Source organism: Chinchilla lanigera, unplaced genomic scaffold (genome assembly GCF_000276665.1).
Source record: "Chinchilla lanigera isolate Chin_1 unplaced genomic scaffold, ChiLan1.0 scaffold00107, whole genome shotgun sequence".
Taxonomy (NCBI): Eukaryota; Metazoa; Chordata; class Mammalia; order Rodentia; family Chinchillidae; genus Chinchilla; species Chinchilla lanigera.
In genome coordinates, this window is record NW_004955508.1 from 68,528 (window position 1) to 91,084 (window position 22,557).

At 35.9% G+C, this 22,557-nt stretch overlaps 1 pseudogene; it reads right to left on the minus strand.

The window, feature by feature from the left end:
- LOC102027095 overlaps nt 1-20,147 on the minus strand; it is a 32,314-nt pseudogene extending 12,167 nt beyond the window's left edge.
- Between the last annotated feature and the right edge of the window lie 2,410 nt (nt 20,148-22,557).

Genomic DNA, 22,557 nt, shown 5'->3' on the forward strand with positions numbered 1-22,557 from the left:
CACTTTTAAAACTGCTGTGTCTCCAACGGGATCAATAAACGTAACGTAATGAAGAATCAATCGAAAGCTGGGAAGGGAAAGCCCTCTGCACTGAAAGGTACAGTACTTAAATCCAGGTGCAAAGTCCCCAGAATGAATGGGATCACGATGCATGCAATCATACCCTAACCAAAAAGTGATGGTACCTTCAGGGTCTCAAACTGGAAATCCAACAAAGGCAGCAGGAAAAGATTCTGAACAGGAGCTAAAATTTATTTTAAATTATAATTCTCACCTAGCTATTTTTCCTTTCTCATTTTCCAATGTGTATGGTGGTCTTATGTACTAATAAAAACTTTGATGATTAAAATCAATATATATTGGCCTTTCATAACAGTGACATATCCATGGATTCAATCAAGGATTTAAAATGCTTTGATGGGATCTGTACTACACATATACACTTCTACTTGTCATTATATTCTCCAATCAGTATGTATAGCAATTATTTGTATAGAATTTATGTTAGTTTACATATTATGGGCCATCTAGAGATGATTTAAAGTACACAGTGAGGGATGGGTATTGTTTATATGAAAATACTGTACTGTTTTCAAACAAGGGACTTGAAAATTTACAGATTCTGGTGTGTGGATAGGATATCCTACTAGAGGGATGTCTGTACACACACACACACACACACACACACACACACACACACACACATGCCTAAAAGGTAAACTTTTTCAGAATAAGCATTTTCTTGTTTGTCATTTTGAGACAGGGTTTCACTATGCAGTTCAGGCTGAACTTGAACTCACTTTGTAGCCCAGGCTGGCCTTCAACTTGCAGTAGTGCTCCTTCCTCAGCCTCCTGAGTGCTGGGATTAGAGGCCTGTGCCACTACGCCCATCGAAGCATATGTGCATGTGTGAGAAATAGATTCATGAGTGGAGCACCAGCATCCCTGAAGAGCCCTATCATTGCCCTTCTTTGTATGCCATACCTTACAGTGGGGAGCACTGTTACTCAACTGGGAAATTTAAGGGGCAATTGATTTAATTGGATAAAGAGTAGCAGGGGTCAAGTGGAGGCAGCCAGCTGCCAAAGACAAGGTACACATACTTATCATAACAGAGAGCAGAAGCAGAACAAAGATCAGAATAGTCTGACACATGCAGACCTGTGGCAGCTAATGAGCCATGGTGTCTCCAAAAGTGAAATACATCTACTTTTTTATTAGATTTACATAATAAAAATTTTTTAAAGGGCAAATGAACAGAAATGTACCTTAAGTTGCAGTAACAGAGAGTTACAGTCAGTCCTTCAACCGCCTACCAGATTTGAGACATTTTATAGGCCCACTAGACCTTGAATCAAGGGGTAGTCAGGTTCCCTTGAGCAAGGACCCTGGTGTGCCACCACAAATTTATTGGTCAATCTTTCTTTCATCTTTCTCCTAAAAGACCTAAGTTCTTTTGATGGGTAACTGTACATTGTGGGGAAGGGAAATGATCAGGGCACTGGTTCTGAACCAAGAGTGGTTCCAGGAGATCCAGAATCTCACTGTGGCCCTCCAGTACATAGGAGCCTATGAAAGTCAGGTAGCCTGTTGAGTTTTAGCACAGGTCCAACTCCTAGTGGGCCCACTGGGTCCCTGAGTCCATCTTGTAGTTATTTCTCTGCTCTTGAATGCTTAATTGGGATAGATATATCATTTGATAGATATGATATAATTTGCAGAATCCTCACATTGGTTATTGTCTCAGTTACTTTTCTCTCATTGCTGAGACAAAATACTGGATGCCCAGAATTAAGCAAGGAAAGGTTTAGCTCACAGTTTGTGGAGGTTTGGCTTGGCTGGCTCCAAGGCAGAGTGGCACATAGCAGAGAGCAACAATTCATGGCGGCTGAAGACAGCAAAATCAGCAAGAGTAAAAGGGAGAAGTGGCAGAGGGAAGAGCAAGCCTCTTTTCCTCCCTCATATTGTATGCAAACTCCCCGCCCAAGGGTGGGTGTAGCATTTACACCCATAATCCCAACAATGAACCATGGATCAATCATTAACTCTAGAAGCTCATCCCATGACTACATGAGGCTTTGCGGGGACATCCAGACACAAACCATAACATTCTCTAACCTATAATGTCAGGTCCGCTACTGTTGGAAAGGCCAAATGAAAGACAATAGAGTTGGCTTTACCTGGTAAAATAGTAAGCCAAAACAATGTCACATCTTTGGAGGAATTGCAGAGATTAATGCCTGTATCACCAATTTGAAATGTAGGGCTGGGGATCCCACCACATCCCCATTTAATTTTCCTATTTAACCCATGGAGAAGATAGAAGGGTCGTGGAAAATGACAGTGGATTATTGTAAACTGAATCAAGTGGTTACTTCAGTTGCAGTTGCTATATCAGACGGGGTTCCCTTGCTTGAGTAAATTAACATGTACACTGCTACTTGGTATGCAGCCATTGACTTGTCAAATGCCTTCTCCATACATATCCATAAGGGCCATCAGCAACAATTTTCTTTCAGCTGGCAAGGCCAGAAATATACCTTCAGTGTCTTACCTAGGGATTACAATAACTCTCCAGCCCTGTGTCACAAGTCAAGTTTTCAGGAATCTTAATCACCTTTCTCTCTCAAAGTGTATCACACTGGCCCATTCAGTGATGATATTATGTTGACTGGACCAGGTGAACAGGAGGTAGCAACCACTCTTGATTTGCTAGCAAAGCATTTACAAGCCAGAAGATGGGAAATAAATCCAACTAAAACTCAAGGCCCCTTCACCACACTGAAATTTCAGACAGTGCAGTAATGTAGGGGATTCAGAGATGCCCACTGTAAGGTGAAAGGTCAATTGTTGTCTGTGCCTCCTTCTACAACTACAAAGAGGTACAATGGCTGGTGGGCCTATTTGGATTTTGGAGGCAGTATGTCCTTCACTTGGGTGCTTTACTCTGGCCCATTCACTGAGTGACATGGAAAGCTACTAGTTTTGAGTGGGGCCCAGAAAGAGAGAAGGCTCTGCGGCAGGTCCAAGTGATACGATGCAGCAGATCATAGTGGAGAGTCAGTGGCAAGAGTCTCTGACAGACCACCATAGGTGAATCACAGTGGAGACTTTTAGGGTCTTGGAACAAGGCTCTATCATCTTCTGCAAACCATTCTCCCTTTGAAAAACACCTCCTGGCCCGCTGCTGGGTCTTAGTAAAAACTGAACACTCGATCATGGAACACTAAGCTACCATGCGACCTGAGTTGCCCATCATGAATTGGGTATTATCTGAGTTACCAAGTCATAAAGTTGGACATGCAAAGCAACAGTCCATCATTAAATCATGATTGGGACAGAGCAGGTCCAGAGGGCACAAATAAGTTACATGAAGATGCCCAGATGCCCATGGCTCCTACTCTTGCTGTCTCCCCTTCTGTCTCCCAGCATGCACCCATGGCCTCATGATCACTGTTAGAGGAAGAGAAGACTAGGACCTGATTTATGGATGATTCTCTTATTACATCTGTTACATATACACACATACATTTTAACTTTCCCAAGAGACAATTTGACTGGGTAGTTGTTTTATGTAGTAAAACATATCCCTCTTAGACCTAGGTCTTTAACTGTTATAACCAATTAGTTGTTGCCAAGAAGATAAAGTCACCTATTATGTAGCATGTGGGAAATTCTTCCCAAACGTTGGTGGGTCTTGAAAGTCAAGTACCATATGCTCCTTGGTTAGTACAAAACCCCAAATGAAAATGAGTAATATTATTAAATAATTTGTGGTAAAGTCACCTTCAGCAATCTAAAGCCAAATGTAAAGAAAGACTGTTTGCTCTTAACATTTAAATAATAAAGTTTTAATGTGTGGAGACTTGGGTAAAGGGAAGAAAAAATGACCCCCAAATATTTCTGCCTCTGAAAATCCTAACGCATCTTTACTTTATCAATGGAAAACACCGAACAAGGGCTAAAGCTTAATATAGAAACTAACATTGTTTGACCAGCACAGAGCTTCTATGATCAAACCTTTACAAAGTAAACAGTTTTTCTTCTCTTTCTTTTAATAGAGAAATTATTGTGAGACTTTTAATATTTGGAGATCATAGTGGCATGATTTGAAGTTAATTTCTGAACTAACAGAACCAAGTTAGCTTTTAAGAGTTTTGGCGAGGGTAGGAATCATACTATATTTTCTGTTCGTATAACAGAATACCTTAGATTACATAATTTTTGAAAAGCAGAAATTTATTTTTTTCATAGATGTGGAGAATGAGACATCTAAAATGCAGATGCCGGAGTTTGGTTTCTGATGAGGGCTAGTGGTTCAGAGGGGAGGGATATTATCCTCACCCGGTAGAATACAGAGGCCTAAGAGTAAACTAACCACATTCTTTGTGAAGCTTTATTTATGAAGGTGTTAATCCCATATACAAGGGAAGTGCTTTCATGGTCTAACCACCTCCTCATATTATCAAAACTTCAATTTTGGAAGGAACACAATGAAACCATAACATGGAGACAGAGAAATGCCTAAGCCAGGGTAGGTTCTCTAAGAGTTGTACAAAGACTTTTTAGGGCATTGCTAAGTAATAGACTGAGGGAAACAAATAAGAACTTTGATGATTGATCTATAGAATTTATTTAACATATATTATACATATTTAGCATATGCCAGAATCAATTTACATTTTATTTTATCCTATTCTTCTACTAAAATAAACCCAATCATGAATTGTGAGGTTTGATTACCATATAACAAACTTGCAAAATTCAAAGACTTTCTCTTTGAATAGCCTAAATAAAGCTTTCCTTTTGGGATAAAGAGATGTATTATAAACTTACTTAAATCTCAGTAAATCTTGTTGTGGAACAAAATTGCTGGCCTTTCCAGGTTACAAATTAACATACATATTGGTAAGAGTTTTGAGTCTGGTTGTATAGTATTTGTTCCTAGGGATGATTTTAAAAGCACCAATCCTCTCCCTAACCTATCACTCCCAATTGGTCTCAGTAAAGTCAAGGCAGTGTTATGTTTTAAATGTTCATCACTCAGGTGCCTGCCATGTATATTCAGGTTTGAGAATTTCCATGTCTTCCAGTTAGATATGCATTTAAGATGCATGGGATTTTTGTTTGTGGGGTTTGATGCAGTATGTGAGGAGGGATGGGGCAAGTAATTCTGGATGTGTACATCCTGGGTTGAATCAAAAGATGCTGTTCTGCAGAGTATAATTTATGGAAAAAAGTGGTTAAGTTATGTTATTGATATAGTCATGTAAATAGCACATAAAGTCAATAAAATGCACAAGGCAATATTATCTTTATGGAAGATCCAGAAACGATAACCAAATGTTTCAAAACTGACATGAAACATGAGAATGAGGAATATCATAGCATTGATGTGTCAGTGGAATGAAACAGTTTAGAAGAGCACACATCTTTCAGGAATATAGAGCTATAACGCACAGCAGGCAATCAAAAAGCTAAAGCTGAGTCAACTATGTGAGAAGATTCATTAATTCATTCATTTAGTAATAGTTCCCAGCATCCCGTAAGTCACTACAGGTTCAGCAATGAATAGAAATAGACTTATTTTTGTCTCAGAAACTTACATTTTAATCAGTGGAGAGAGACAAACACACAAACTAAGAAACCAATAAATATATATCTCGTCTCTCACTCCCTTTATCTGCTGGGTATATGTTTCAGGACATCCTGTTATTGTCTAAAACCACATATAGTACCAAATTCTAACTATCTTATGCTGTTTTTTCATATATACAATATTTACAGTGATCCCTCACCTATTATGGGAGTTATGTTCCAGAGACCCCCGCGATAGGTAAAAATCCATGAAGTAGCAGTGTTATATTTATTTTATTATTTATATGTATTTTAAGGTTTTATAAACCCTTCCCACACTCCTATCAACCTTTCCCACTCTCTTTTAAACCTTTCCCACACTCTTATACACACTTCATATGCCCTTACATGCTTTCTACACTCTCAAACCTATGTAATTTTAAAAACATGCAAAACCCTCTATGGGTACTCACCAGTGAAGTATACTGCAACTTGAATGAGGAGAGATGCTGAATGTATGGGCACAAGGCTGGAGAGCAAACAGACCGATGCTACCGTCACTGAGCCAATGAGTGCCCAGGATATAGAACACAGTGCTGTGGTTGGTCGCTTTCTATTCCATCAGCCAATAGTGTGCCATGTACAATCTCAGGTTGGCAAACTTGCACAAGCAGTAGTGGTGTACTGCATTTCCATTGTGTGCAGTACACTATTCATCCACTGATGAAATACATACTGTACTTTATTTCAATTTAATATTCTTTTAATATGTTTGAAATAACATTTTTATATTGTTTTAAATTTTTTAGACAAAAATAATTAAAATCACAAATGTTATATAAATACTTATATACCACAGAATCCTGCGATATAGTGAAAACTCCGTGATACAGAATTAGATTTAAAAAAAAAAAAACCCGTGATAAGGTGAAGCTGCAGTAAGTGAACCATGATATAGCGAGGGACGATTGTGCTGTAATAAATCAGTAAGTGGTGTTAAGAAAAAGAAACAAAAGGGCCAGGGATACAGCTCAGTGCATAAACTTGCAAGGTCCTGAGTTCGATTCCCGGTGCCAAAAGAAAAGAAAAGAAAAAAAGAAGAAAACAAGGAACAAGAATCTAGAGGGATTATTTTTGATAGAATTGGATTTTATGATTTAAACTGTAAACGCCTTCCACATCCTTTCATTTGGCCCAATAAAGATGGCACAAAAGAGATAATTATTTACTTTCAAGGTTTAAGTGTTTTCACAAAAACGCATCATAATATGATGTATTTGTTTTGCAGATATTATTGGTATATAATATCAACACATCAGATGTTAATATAGAAGAAATATAGAATATCAAAGGTAATATGAATATACAAAGTTATAGTAATGTAAGAAGTATGCACAAATATTTTGTATATTATAAATAAATAATGCAAGAAACGTGTAGTGTATTATTATGTGTATTAATAATTATTAAAATTATATATTTGAGTGGATGTTATCCATAAATAATATAAATATAGACTATATCAATAATGTTTATTGTATAACAGTTACATATCATCAATAGGTAATGTTATATTCTTTATATACATGGATAATTATTTTATGTATAATAAAATTTATATAAATGTATTTATTCCTAATGATTTGCATACTATACTACTACATATTTTATACTCCCCAAAATGTACTTTTATATGTAGTTTTCCTTGTGAAGGCACCCATTCTTTTTTAAAACATGAAAATATTCTTCAAATCAGAGGAAAACAACCTTATTAAATGTCTAAAGAACAATGAGCTTTTTCAGATATTTAAATATGCACAAGAAAACTTTGACCTCATAGACGGAGAGATCATTGAGACTGACGTGAGGTCTCGTAGCTCTATGAGTTTGCACAGACGCATCCTTAGCACGCAGGACTGCCGCAGTACAGCATGAATACAGTAGCAAGGTGGCTTCCTGACTATGTCGACCGGAGAAAGGCAGCCTGAGATGAAACATGGAAGAAATTAGATGAGATTAAGGTGCCAGTCTATCACATCAGTCTCTCCTTTTGTATGTCCAGAGGTTTTCTCTTGTTACAAAGAATTGGTAAAGCCTGATAATTATGAAATGCTCCTGTGCTATGCATGATCCCCCAAGAATCAATAGGATGTACATGTATCTACAGATGAGGCTCATCCTATGGGACTGGCTGACGTGGCTGGGAGGGGAGGTAAGCCCCAGCATCTGTATAAGCAAGCTGGAGATCCAGAAGAGTTTACTTTGCAGTTGCAATTCAAATAACAGCTGACTGGAGACCAAGGTGAGTTCAAAAGTGAAAAGCATTCCAGCAGGAGAAGCTCCCTCCCATCAGAAAGAGGGTCTTTATATCGGTTCTATTCAACCTCCTCACATCAGGCTCATCCACATCAGGGAGAGCACTTTATTCCATTTACTGATTCACATGCTAAATACTTTCAGAAACACTCTCACAGACAGAGAACTACCTGATCAAAGGTGTGAGTACCCTTACCTACTCAAGTTGGTACATAAATTTACCAAAACAACAGGACTAGGTATATCTTGGAGATACTGCCAGTTCAGCTCCAGCAATAAAGTAAATGTTGCAATAAACGTTCTTATGAACTATTTTGTTTCTACTACATATAAAAGTTATGTTTACATTTTACTGCAGCTGGTTAAGTGTGCAGTAACCGTGTCTTTTAAAAAGTACCTGACTTAATTATAAACTTTTTATTGCTAAAAATGTAAGGATCATTTGAGCCTTCATCAAGTTGTTCTCTTTTTACTGTGTAGTCTTGCCTTGATTTTTATGTTTGCCAACAAAGCAAGACAGTGATTTCTTAGGGTTAAGGTAGCTGTGGCAATTTCTTAAAATACAATAACATTACTGCATTGCTTTACTTTTTCTTTCTTGAAAGATTTCTGTGCAGCATATGATATTGTTTGATAAGATTTTACACACAGTGGAACTTTTTTCCAGAATGAAGTCAGTCTTCTCCAAACATGCTATTGTTTATCCATTAAACTTACATTCTATTTGAAATCCTCTGTTGTCACTTCAGTAATGTCCATGGAATATTAATTAGCAATAGATTCCATTTTAAGGAATCACTTCCTTTACCCATCCATAAGAAACACTCCTTATTTGTTAGAGTAATGAGAATGTAAAATAATGAGAATGTAGCAATTCAGTCACCTCTTTAGGTTGCACTTTGAATTTTTTTAAATGTGCATTTTTAGAATTTAATGTTGATATTTTAAACAACCCTTTATACAGTAGTTTTATTCTAATATTATGTTACAAGATCATGTGAAACATTACTTACCATAGTAAACCATGAAAATGGAATTAACATCTTCAACATCAAGATCAACTTGTTACTTTTCTAGTCTCAGAACCCCAGCACATTGCTTGCAATGATGCTGCAAATCTTGCAACTGAAGTACATGATGAATAAATCTAGAGAAAGGAACATTTTCGGGAAAATTAAAATTTAAAAAACATATAAGATTTATCTTAAAGATCCCATTTGAAAGTAGGACACACAGACCAGCCTGGTTAGTTTTTTTTTTTCATAAAAAGCAGCATTATTTTTTTTAATCGTAGGTACAATATGGTATGTTGAATTTCCTTTCTTTACATTTTATTTTAAAGACAGTAAAAAATAACATAGACAAAACCAAAATAACACAAAAATAATAAAAATGATACAGGGTTTTAAAACAAAAGGATAGAAATTTACAGTGGTTGTTATAGTACATATTTTTATCTTCAACAAGGTTGCTCAGAATACCAGATGTAAGAATGCAAGATTGATCAAACCATTAAAGAGGCTTTTATAGGTAAATGGATGCAGCTAGAGACCATACTCATAAGTGAAATAAACTGAACCCACATGTGTAGCATCGTACTGTCTACCTAGTGTAAGAACCTGAAAGAGTAAACAAAACCCAAAAGGTACAAAAGATATTGTGAAAGGGAAACAAATTGCCCAAAGGGGAGTAATTGTACTGCTGATGTCTACCGGTTTATTGAAAGGAGCAGTTAATTCTTAAGTTTTTTGACCAATTTTCCATGCTTATGTCTGGTCATGTGAACAGCTACTTTGAAGACAGCAATATGCAATGTAACAACCTGTTATGGTTTGTGTTTGGGTGTCCCCCCCAAAGCCTCATGCGACCATGGGGCAGGCTTTTAGAGTTTGATTGATTATGGGTGTGAGAGCAACACCCGCCCTGGGGTAAATAGTTTGCATATGTAAAGGAGAGAAAGAGGGTGCTTCTGGCCATTTCCTCCCTTGTATGTGTGCTTGTTGCTTTTGCTGTGTTCTGCCACCATGAGCTGTAGCCTTCTGCCATGTGCCAGTCTGCCTTGTAACTTGCCAAGTATAGACTAAAACCTCCACAAACTGTAAGCAAAATAAACCTTTCCTTCCTTAATTTTGGGCATCAAGTACTTTGTCCCAGCAATGAGAGAAAAGTAACCAAGACACAACCATTGGTGAATTCCTACCATTTTGTTTAGTGAAGCTCTGTATCATCTCCAATGTTTTATAGTTATATTTAATTTCCTTTTAAAATTTAAATTTAATTCTATTGTTATTTCTACATCCTTTGCATTAATGAACCCTCCAAAGTCATCCATTATGGATCAACATTTCCTAATTCCTATTGGTATTGATATTAGCCAGTCTCATGAATCATAGATTATTTTTTTTCTTTACAGTGCGAAGGATTAATCCCAGGACCACATATACACTAGCACTCTACTCCCGTGTTAAATGTCATCCCCATAGATGTTCTCAAAGACATCTAGAATGATGAGGCCTTTCCAGAAGTGTTTCAATTTTCTTTGCCCAGATCTGTCAGAAGGCAACTATAATTTTATTGAAGCATAATTCTTAAATCACAAAACTTGAAAGTTGAAATTACTCCATCTATGTGCTCTAAAATGGATGCTGCTGGTAGGCTTGAAAATGATATTGACCTTGTACGTTTTTATCAGTGGTGTTTGGTGACCAGTGCATTGTCAGTGAGAGGTAATATTTTGCAAGGATATTTTTTCTGAGCAGTAGGTCTCAATAGTGGATTAAAAGTATTTAGTAAGCCATGCTATAAACAAATCTGTCAGTCAGTTGCCTTATTCAGTATACAGAACACAGGCAGAGTAGATTTAGCTTCATTCTTAACGACCCTCTGAGTTTTAAAAACAGTAGATTACCAGCTTTATTAGTCCCTTATAAGAGAGTCAGCCTGTACTTGGAATATTTGAAGTTAGCCACTGATTTCTCCTCTCCAAGTGTCAAGTTTTGCATGGTGTCTTTTTACAAGATAAGGCAGTTTGCATGATATTAAAAATATATTGTTTAAAGGAACCACCTTCATCAAATTTCTGGCTAGATCTTTTGGATAAATTGCAGCAGCTCCTACACCAGCACTTTCTGCTACAACTTGCACTTTTATGTTATGGAGGTGGCTTCTTTCTTCACCTCTCACAAGCCAAACTATTCCCTTCAAGCTTTCTGCAACTTTCTCATGTCTCTGCTCTCACAGAACTGAAGAGAGTTAGCGTCTTGCTTAAGATTAGACACGGTTTGAAAGAAATATGTGTCTGCTTTGATTTTCTATCTTGAACATTAAAATTTGCTCTGCAGCAGCATGAAAACTGTTTTCCCTTCCCATTAATCATGGGTTCATCGGAGTCATTCTTTTAATTTCTTTCAAGGACCTTGCCTTCACATTCACAGTTTGGCTTAATGTTTGTTCAAAAAGATTCAGCTTTCTTGACCATCTCAGCTTTTTTGTACTTACTAAGGATAAGCATGTCCAGCTTTGACATTTAAGAGAGAGACATGAGATACTTCCCTTCATTTGAAAATGTAGAGGTTGTCGTACTATTATTAATTCATCTAATTTCAATACTTTTTTTTTTATTAGGAAAAGAGAAACCTGATGAAAGGAAAAGACACTCAGGGTGGGGATGGGCAGCAGGTGAAGCAGTCAGAACTCACATACTATATGAATTAAGCTTACTGTTTTTGGAGGGTTGGTTCATGGCACACAAAATAATTACAATTGAATATTTAAGATCATTGGTCAAAGATCACTATAACTCACATGAAAATGATGAAAATCTCAAAGTATTATAAGAATTACCAATAATGTGGCACAGATTCACAAAGTGAGTACATGCTATTGGAAAAATAGTGCAGATAGGCTTGTCTGAAGCAGGGTTGCCACAAATCTTTAATTTGTAAACAAACATGATATCTGCTAAGAACAAGAAATCAAAGTGCAATGCCTACCATTATACCTATATTAATGTAATGGAGTATAAAATCCAGCAAATGTTTAATGATTATCTGATACTTTTAAAATTTTTATTAGTACATGTTCATAATACATAATGATTACACTCATCACAGGAAGTTCTTATATGTATGTAACACATTTTAAACCTGTTTTTACTCTTTTTCCTATAACCTCCCTCCCTTTCATGAACCCCTTCTTTTGGCAAAAGTTCTATCTCCATGTTTTCTATTGTTTATCTCTTATTTTGTTCTTTATTTATACTTTGGGTTTCTCATACAAGAGAAACCATACAATATTTAAACATGGGTTTGTGATTTATTTTACTCAATATTATGGTCTCTAGGTTCATCTATTTTCCTACAAATGATTCAAATTTATCCTTTCTTATGGCAGAGTAATATTCCATTGTGAAAAATAGTATATTCTCCTTATGTATTCATCTGTTGATGGACATATAGGCTGTTTTCAGGATTTAGCATTTAGGACTTGTGCTGCTATAAACATAGGTATGCCTGCATTCCTATAATATGTTGTCTTTAAGTCTTTGGGGAAGACATCTACAATGGAAATATCTGGATCAAATGGAGTTTGCTGTTTCACTATTTTTCAGGAATTTCTGTATTAATTTCCACAGTTGTTGTACTACTTTACATTCCCCCCAATAATGTAGAAAATTCCTTTTCCCCTGAACCCTGGCCAGGGTTTGTAAATATTTGATTTCTTGATTCTGGCCATTGTTTCTAGGGTGAGATGGAATCTTAATATTGCTGCAATTTGCATTTTTCTCTAATGACAAGTGATGCTGGGCATTTCTTTATGTATTTACTGGCTATTTGTACTTTTAAGTGTTTATTCATTTCACTTGCACCTTTCTTGAATGAGTCTTTTGTTTTTGAATTCTTTTATTTATTTTTATATTTTGATTTTTTTATTTTAAAAATAATGATACAAAATTTCAAATCAATGATACAAAATTTCAAATCAAGATAGAAAGAGAGTAACAATGGCTAGTACATTGCTTATTCTTATCTTCAAAGTAGTTGCTCAGATTAAAGACATAGGCATGAAAAGTTGGTAAAACAATGTAAGCATAAACCTCTTTTTCAGCGAACTAATAGAAATCAGTAGTATAACTATCTTAACTAATATATATATGTATATATATATATATATATATATATTTTACTTTTAGTTTTACTTTCTTTCATTTTTCTTTCCCCCCGTACCAGTTTCTCTTTCCTTTTGAACAATCTTGTCCCATTTCTCAATATCTATTGTACATTTTAACTCTTATTTACTCTTTCAGCTTCTTACACCAGCGAGGCAATACGATGTTTACACATGTGAGTCTGATTTATTTCACTTATGAGTATGTTTTCAAGTTGTATCCATTTACCTATGAAAGTCTGGTTTATTCTTCTTTATAGCTGAGTAGTTCTCCATTGTATAAAAATATCACATCTTTTTACGCATTCCTTGGTTGATGGGCATTTGGGTTGTTTCTAAGACTTAGCTATGACAAATTGTGCTGCTATAAACATGGGAGCATATATATCTCTGTGGTATGCTTTTTAAAATTCTTCTGGGAAAATATCCAGTAGGGGATACCTGGGTCAACTGGGACCTCTAATGATAGTTTTTTGATGAATCTCCACATTGATTTCCACAGTGGTTGTACCAGTTAAACTCGCACCAAAAGTGGAAAAGTGATACTTTTTTCCCACAGCCCATCCAGCATTTGTTATTGGTTGATTTCTTGATGGTAGCCATTCTTTCTGGAGTGAGATGGAATCTCACTATTTTAGTTTGCATTTCTTGAATGACCAATGATGTTGAACATTTTTCCATATATTTGCCATTTGTATTTGTTCATCTGAGCAGTGTGTATTCATCTCAGATGTCCATTTTTGGATTAGATCTTTAAATTTGGGGGAGTCTGATTTTTTTTTCTTTTCAGTTCTTTACATGTTCTATATTTAAGTCCATTGTCTGAGGGACAGTTGGCTAAATTTATTTTCCCATTCTGTGGATTTTTTTTCACTCTGCTGGTGATTTCTATTCATGTGCAAAATCTTTTTAATAAGATGAAATTCCAGTTGATTCTTTGAAGTATTTCCTGGAAGTTTCGGTTTTATTAATGAACTCTCTGTCTACACCTATGTATTCAAGATTTTTACCTATTTCTCTTCTGATAGATTTAGTGTTTCTGCTTTAAAATTTAGATCCTTGATCCATTTTGCCTTCAGTTTAGTGCATGGTGATAGGCATGGGTCTGGCTTTAGTCTTCAGCATGTAGTCAGCCAGTTTTCAGTTTTTCTAGCACCACTTATTAAAGAGACTATCTTTCTTCACATGAACATTTTTGGCCTCTTTGTCAAAGATAAGGTGGCTGTATGTGTTTGATTTCTGTATATATTCTAGCAATTAAGCCTCTGAGTTGCAGCTGGAAGTGTTTTTTCCCATTGTGTAAGTTGTCTTTTGCTCTGTAGGTTGTTTCTTTTGCTGTGCAAAAACTTTAATTTGATATGTTCACATCTCTTGATTAATGGTATTATTTCTTGCAACTAGAGTTCTCTTCAGAAAGACTTTTGGTACTCTATGACTTCAAGAGTTTTACCTATTTTATCTACCAGTAGGTTAACATTTAGTTTTTGTTACAATTTGATTTTAGTTAGTACACGGGGAGCAATATGAATCTAGATGAATCTTCTGTGTGCTGAGAGCAAGTTTTCCTAACACCATTTACAGAGCCTATCTTACCTCCAATGCATGTGATAGGGATGTCTTAGGGCAGTCCCTCTTGAGGTGGCCTGGCTTTTAACAGTGGTAGCAGACGAATGCAGTTGTCAAATTCTTCTTGGGGCCCCAAGAATCAGACTTAGGGTACATTTCTCTTAGTGCTGCAGCAAAAGCAGCTATTTTTTTCTCAGTCCCTTTGTTTTCTCTCCTTGGCCTCCTCATCACGGCTATAGAATACTGAGGGGGCAATTCTCACTAACATCTCATGTGAGCCATCTGGGGCAAAAGCCATTCTTTGTAGCTTTTTCTCTCCAGCCTCCCAGCGCACTGGGATACTGCAACCACTTAGTGTCCTACCCCAACAGTCAGCACAGGCAGCAGGAATCATGGTGAAGACCTCTCTGGGGTTCCATGTGCTCCTATACCACAGCCTGTACTGTTAGGGGAAGAATGGCTTCCTGGGGGTCTCCCCAGGTATTGTGCAAGGTCCTCCTAGTTTCCAGCTTCCAAATAGCTCTTGTGACCCCGGTAAACTAGACCTCTGAATCTTTGGGCATAGTCTGTATTCTCATGTTCTCCAAGTCTTTGTTCAGCAGCTGCTCCTCCGCTGACTCTGGACCTTTCTGGTTCTCAATAGCAGGAGCAAGAGTGACCCATTGTGTGGCATGTATTCCTAGGGGTTTCTTCATGTCGGGATGGTTCATGCACGTCCCCAGGGGGCCTTCCACTTCTCTGTACCATGATAGCTCTTGGTGGCTCGGCAGCAGCTTGCTGGCTTGAAGGCTGGTGTGTGGTGCCACGTGGCTTCCCGGGCACTGGTGGCCCACCCCCGGGGGCCAGCACTCCCCACCACATGATATTTGCTTTTGTGAAAAAGATTTTTTTCATCTTTTGAGATGAACACATGACAATTATCCTTATTTCTGTTTATGTGCTGCTTTGGATTTATTGATTTGCATATGTTGAACCATCTTTGCAATCCTGAGATGAATCCTACTTGACCATGATGTATGATCATTTTGATGATTTATTGCATTCTGTTTCCCAGTAACTAATTTAGAATTTTTTGTATGTATATGTTCATTAAGGAAGTTGACCTATAGTTCTCTTTTATAGCTGAGTCCTTAAGGTAGTGCTAGCTTTCAGGAATGATTTAGGGAGTTATCCTTTCCTTTCAGTTTCATTACAGCATTTGAATAGTATTGATGTTAGATATTTCCTTAAAAATCTTACAGAGTTCAGCAGTGAATCTATTTTTTAACATTATTGCCTCAGTTTCATTATCTATTACAGAATTATTCAGGATTTTTATGTCTTCTTTGTTCAGTTTTGGTAATTTATATATATCTAGGAATCTATTCATTTTTTCTGGATTATCCAATTTTTTTAGACTAAAGTTTTTGAAGTAGTTACTAATAACCTGCTTAATATTGTTGATGTCTACTGTGATTTTGCCTTTTTCATTTTTAGTTGCATTGATTTGGATCATTACTTTCATTTGTTAAGATTGGCTGATTGTGTGTCTTTTGTTTATTCATTTGAAGAACTAGGTCTTCAATTTATTGATACTTTGAAATATTTTTTAGTCTCAATTTCATTAATTTCTATGCTGATCTTTTAAATTTTCTTTTTGTATTAGCCTTGAATTTGAATTATTTCTGTTTGTCTAAAACCTTAAGGACATCATTAGGTTATTTATTTGAGCTTGCCCTGTTTTCAGATATGAGCATTGATAGCTACAATTTTCCCATTAGGATTGCTGTTATTGTGGCCCAGAAGTTCTGGTACATTACACTGGCATTATGGTTTGATTCTAACATTAGTTTAATTTCTTTCTGGATTTTGTTTTGTGACCTGTTGATTATTCAAAAGTATATTGTGTAATTTCCATGTGTTCACATAATTTCTGAGATTTATTTTCATACTGTTTTTCCAGTGTCATTGTCCTATGATCTAATAGTATGCCTGGGATAATTTCATTTTTTTTTTTTTGTATTTATTTAAGCATGTTTTATGGGTTTGTATGTGGTATATTTTGGAGAAATTCCATGTACTGCTGAAAAGAAAATACATTTTGTTCTTATTTTGTGAAGCAATCTTGATCATTTTAAGTTCATTTGTTCAAAAATATGATTCAATTCTTTTAGTTTTTTAGTGATATTTTTGTGTCTGGTTGGTCCATCTTTTTTTTTTTTTTGAAACAAATTCTTGCTTTGTAGTTTAGGGCAGCCTTGAACTCACTCTGTAACTCAGGCTGGGCTCAAGATAAGAGATCCTTCTGCCTCATCATTCTGAATGCTAGGTTTCATGACGTGAACCACCATGCCCAGGTGTTTTTTCTACTTGTGACAGGGGGGTGTAGTGGACTCCCACTATAATTATATTGATCTTTATCTGATCTGTTATGTCCATTTGTGTTTGTTTTGTGACATTAGTACACCAGTGTTCAGTGTATATATGTTTACAATTGTTATCTCTCTGTTTAATTTTTTCTTAACTAGTAAGTAGCGACTGTATTTGCCTCTTCTGATAAGTTTTGGTTCAAAGTCCTCTTGTTTGAAAATGGAACATCTACTCCAGCTTTTTTGGGGGGTTCCTGTTGCATGGAGTATTGTTTTCCAGCCTTTGATTTTTTTTATTATATAAATTTCATTTTGTTTCTTGTGTATAGTGCACCATTGGATATTTCCTTTTTGATTCAATGTGCCAATCTGTGTCATTTGATTGGCGAGATGAGACCACTCATATAGAGAGGTATTACTTCAAGATACTTACTTATTTTTGTCTTTGCAATTTTTTTTACTGTTGCTGATTCCTTTTTTCCCACTTTTGGCTTAACTGCTCACCCTCCCTTGTGTATTCATTTCACCTGTTTTTTTGGCATTGTTGGTTTTATTATCTCTTTCTAGAATGTCCTTGAGCAGTTAGTGGGTGCTGGATTTTTGTTTCTGAATTTGTCTAGGGTTTTTTTTTTTTATGGAAACACTTAACTCCTCTATCAACTCTCAAAGATCATTTTGTAGACTATATCAATCTAGGTAGGAAGTTCTTTTCTTTTAAGGCTTCAAACACTTCAATACTAACTCTTTTGGCTTTTCAGGTTTGTGTTGAACAGTCTGCTGTAAAGCTAATGGATTTATATTTATAAGTAATTTGTTGCTATTCTCTAACAAGTTTTAAGATTCTGTTCTTGTGTTGGATTTTTCAGATTTTGTCTATGATGTGTCATGTAAAAGTTCTTCACTTATTGTAGCTATTTGGGGTTCTATAAACCTTATTGTTATGTTAAATTCTTTCCTGATATTTGGAAGATTTTCTGATATTATTTCTATAAACATATTTTACACCATTTGTTCTGTCTTCTGATTTTTTACTAATTTCAATTAGTCTGCTTTGCATTTTCCAGTAGTTGTTGCACCCATTTTTAATGTTCTCTTGTTTTTTAAGGGTTATTTTTTCTGAATAAATGGTCACCTGCATCAGTGCTATCTTTTAGTTCTGGCGTTCTGTTTCTTCTAGCTCTGACCTTCTGCCGTCACATTGGTCACTTCTGCTGCCCATAGTTACAACTTTTATCTCCTGGATTTCTCTTAGGTATTGTCTCTTGGACTACAGTTCTTTGCTATAATGTTTTGTATTGTTGTGTTGAGCTCAGGTTATTTTCATTAGCATTCTGTAAGGTTGGTGATCATTAAATCCAGCGTTTCATAGTACCATCTTTGATCCCATTAACTTGTCGATCATTTGTTCTCATTTATCATTTTATATTAGTTAGCTGTTTGGCTTTGATTTTACTCTCCATTTGATGCTCCATGGATTAGCTTTGAAGGAATTGACAGGCCTTTTGTAGTTTATAAAGGCATTTTACTGCTTTGAGTTCTCATATTTCTTTTCTTTTCTTTTCTTTGGGCTGAGGATTGCAAGTTGATTCTAATGGAATGACTTTGTTGCAAGTATGTAGATATCCTTAGTGTTTGCTTTGCTGTACTATGCTCTGATGAGGCTAATAATGCCTTTGCCTTTGTCTCAAGATTTGACCACTTGTACTAATTTGGGAATGGGACTGTGTATTGCATTTGGCAAAGGACCCAGGTCTCTAGAAATGAACTGTTGTGTTGTCAATGATAAAAAGACAAATTAGATATTGGCATACATTAAAAACTAATTAATGGCAACAAGTTGAGTGACAATATGGTCAAAGACAAACTGTATACTGACAGACCATATGTACTAATAGAAACTTTATCCCCTTAACAATTGAAAAGAGTGATGTAATTATAATATAGACACAGAAACAAACCCAATATCAACATATGTAAAATAACTACTAAATTCAATATCTTGACCACAATAAACAATAGAATACAATTCATCAATAATAACACAGTGTACATAAATTTCTAAAGATTAATAAAGCTTAATTGTCATATGAGTAAAGATAGGGGGTAGAAGAAAGTAAGAGAAGTAGAATTTGAAAAATAAAGAAAAAGAAGATCAGGAGAAAAAATTTGAGATAAACTATCCTATTAAGGAGTAAAAGAAAATTAGTAGTTAGAAAAAAGTAACAAAAACAGTAAACAAGATAAAGATGAAAACAGAATAAAAGAAAGAAGAAAATAAAGAAAAAATAATGAAAAGAGATAGTAATAATGAAAGAAAAAAGAACTTCACATCCTCCAAAACCATCGAGGGAAAAAGAAAATAAATGGTTAAAAAAATTCTTATTTTGAATGAGTGATTTCTTTCTAGGGTCTGCAGTATTGGAATCTACAAAATATGGAAGAGGGGTAATGAGTGACTACTATCACCTATTTTGCTCCCATACTTACATTTTTATGTGTGAATGCTGGTTTCCCATTTCATATTGAGCATACTTAGGGAGTAGTTTCTATGCAGGGGCTCCACTGATTCCACCTGCTCCCATTTTCCACGTCAGCTGTGTTTCCAAGTCACAGCTTTCTCCGTGTAGCTTTTCAGCCTCTAGTTTTGTGAATTGCCTACCACCTCCCTATCCCAGGTGTTTCTCTATCTGTAAACCCCAGGCTGTGGCAACCAGCTCTCTGAAATCCATCATGACTTGCCTGGCTTCTTAACTCTTAAAGCAACACCCCTGTGTCTTTCTTGATTTAAATTTAAACTTCTCACCAGATCTACATCTAGTCCCCATCCTCTGTGATACTCTGTCTTATATCCATCTCCTACCAGTCTCTGTGGCAGGATAAATTTGTTCTCAAATTGGTTCCCAATTAAACACTACCAAATACAGCCAGTGTTGCACGATATTTTTTCCCAACTCTCTCTTGCCATGCAGATGGAGTCGTGGTTGGAGTAAAGATTCATGATATTTTTGCTGTTTACAATAACCGTGGACTTTTCTTGGGGCTTGCATTGCTAGCCTGCTTCATTGTTTCTCCCCGGAGCTTCCAAGGTTGGGGACTTACCTTGTATCTGTGGAGATGGGTTCTTTTCCCTGGGAGCCAGGATAAGCTTTTGGAATGCTTCGTCATTTTCTCCATGTTGTGCTCTGCTTCTCCAGCTTTTCTGTAGGTTTTAGTTTTCTATCAGTTCCCTCCTGATTCCTGGAGATCTATTTCCTTTATTTTCCACTTCACTGCCAATCTTATTCTGTTATATCTAATCTCTTGATGATTTAGCTCAAGGGAAACCATGGCAATACTTTGTTTACACATAGTTTTGGGTGTATTGAGGACAACATGTTTCTTAGTTTGAGGCTACTTGAGTTAGGAGAATCCTTATGGAAGTCAGTTCAATAAGAAAATGCTCTATAAGGACTAAGTGAAGTCTCAGAGTGTGATTTCATACCACAGTATTGCCAATTGGCTAGCATTAAAGGAGTAGAAATTTAAAAAAGAGCTGGGAAGGCAAAAAAAAGGGCTGGAAAAAGGAGGTAAGTGAAGAAAGGGAAAAAAGATTTTATTTATTTATTTTTATTTTAAAGATAAAAGAATGAAAATATATTAACAAACACACAGACATTTACAAAATAACACAAAAACAATACAAGCAATACAGAATTTCAGACAAGGTGATAGGAAATTAACAATGGTTGTTGTATTACATATGGATACCTTCAAGGATTTTTTAAGAGAGAATATTGAAGAAAAAAATGAAGTCAAGCATTTGTAAATGGGCAGGGGAAGAAAGGTTGAGGAAAAGGAAGGTGAAGGGAGAAAAAAGAATTGAGGTATATTATGTACAGGTACACATTCTCCATGACGACTGTGATCAGTATGTATGGAAATATGTACTATTAAAAATTAATTTTCAAAACGGGTTTTTTATGGCTAAGGAAGATTCTCTTTCTCTTATGTGTCCTGGGTTATGATGAAATTCTTCATTTTTTATCCAGTAGCAAAAACTCCCCCATGAGGTTTGTACAATCTGAGCTGAATAGACACCAGCACCTAACCACAATCTTCCCATACCTTTCACAGTAAGAATTGCTGATGTGTCCCTGGAGCAAATATTCCTGATGCAAGGTTGTTTCAATGATATGATCAATAGTATCTGAATAATAATAACCTGGGAGAATAATATTTCACTATATAATGGCAACACTATTTGGTTCTGAACTCCCCCAAACCTGTCACAAGCAAGAAGAAAACAGGTATAGCTCAAATTTAATACATAATACCTCTTGGAATAAGAATTATCTCATTTTAAACTGCAGATGCATAGATTGTGTCAAGGTATCTTTAACTGAACAAGGTAAAGACTTTCAGGTCAGTGTCAGAAGCAGTAAAAAAATATTTTGTGTAGAAGAATTTTTTATAGAACATAAAGAAGTCAAAGGAATGTGATAGAAAATACAATGAATTCTGTGTATACTCTTATCCTTGCTTGTGTATAATGTAATTCTTGGCTTCAGGGTCAGTACTGCTTTGTGAGAATCCCAGTAGAGACAAGGACTTACTTTAAGGCTTCAGAATCACCATGAAAACAATGCTGGTGGTAGACAAAGGAATTGTAATGCATTTGATCCTAAATAACATTTTCAGTTGATGCACTCCATCTATGGGCTTCAGGAAAGTAATATGCAAAGCACGAAGTTTGTGATTCTTTCAGAGAAGATAGAGCTCTTTCCCAAGCCTTGGGAGAAGAACTTCCTTTAAACAATACTTGTGGCTTTAAACCAAAGAATGAGAATCTTGCTATGTTCCCAGAATGAAAGGGATCAATGTCATGCAACTATTTTTATCCCGCTTATGTACACAGAGCTGACATCAATAATATCCAAGGATGAATTATGTTTTCTGGAATGTGCAACTCACACAACTTGGGGCATAAAGGCAAGGAATAGGGTGCATGAATATGATTAAAATACATTAAACACATGGACACTTCTCCCAAATAGCATGTGAAACTAGGGGGAAGGGTTGGGTGAGAGAGTGGTGGTGAGGGAAATGATTCAAGTATGTTACCTGCATGTACAAATCTGCCGAAACAAAACTCATTGATTGAATAGCAGTTAGTCACTAATAATAATAATATGGAAAAAAAGAACATTAAATTATATAATGTTTGAAAAATAAAAATATGTACTCAATGAACACATTCTTAGACCTTCACACAATTGTGGGGGAACCTATAAAGTTGAGAGGGAAGCTTAAATATTTAAGTTCCTTAGCTTCTTAGTGATATTATTTCTCATAGTGAGTACGACACGAGTTGCTGCTTTACAGAATATTAAGCCCCAATGCACTACCTAGGTAAAAACTAACCAGTAGTTTAATAAAGTATAATATGAAGTTTACCTTAAAATGATTTAAAATGAAGAAATCATGGGTTCCTAATGAACTATAATACTCGGGGAAAATATAAAGTATGCTGAAGTCGTTGCTGTTGTGACTATGAAGTAATTACAAACTCTGACAGTGCTAATATAATCAGGAGTGTTCGCAGTAA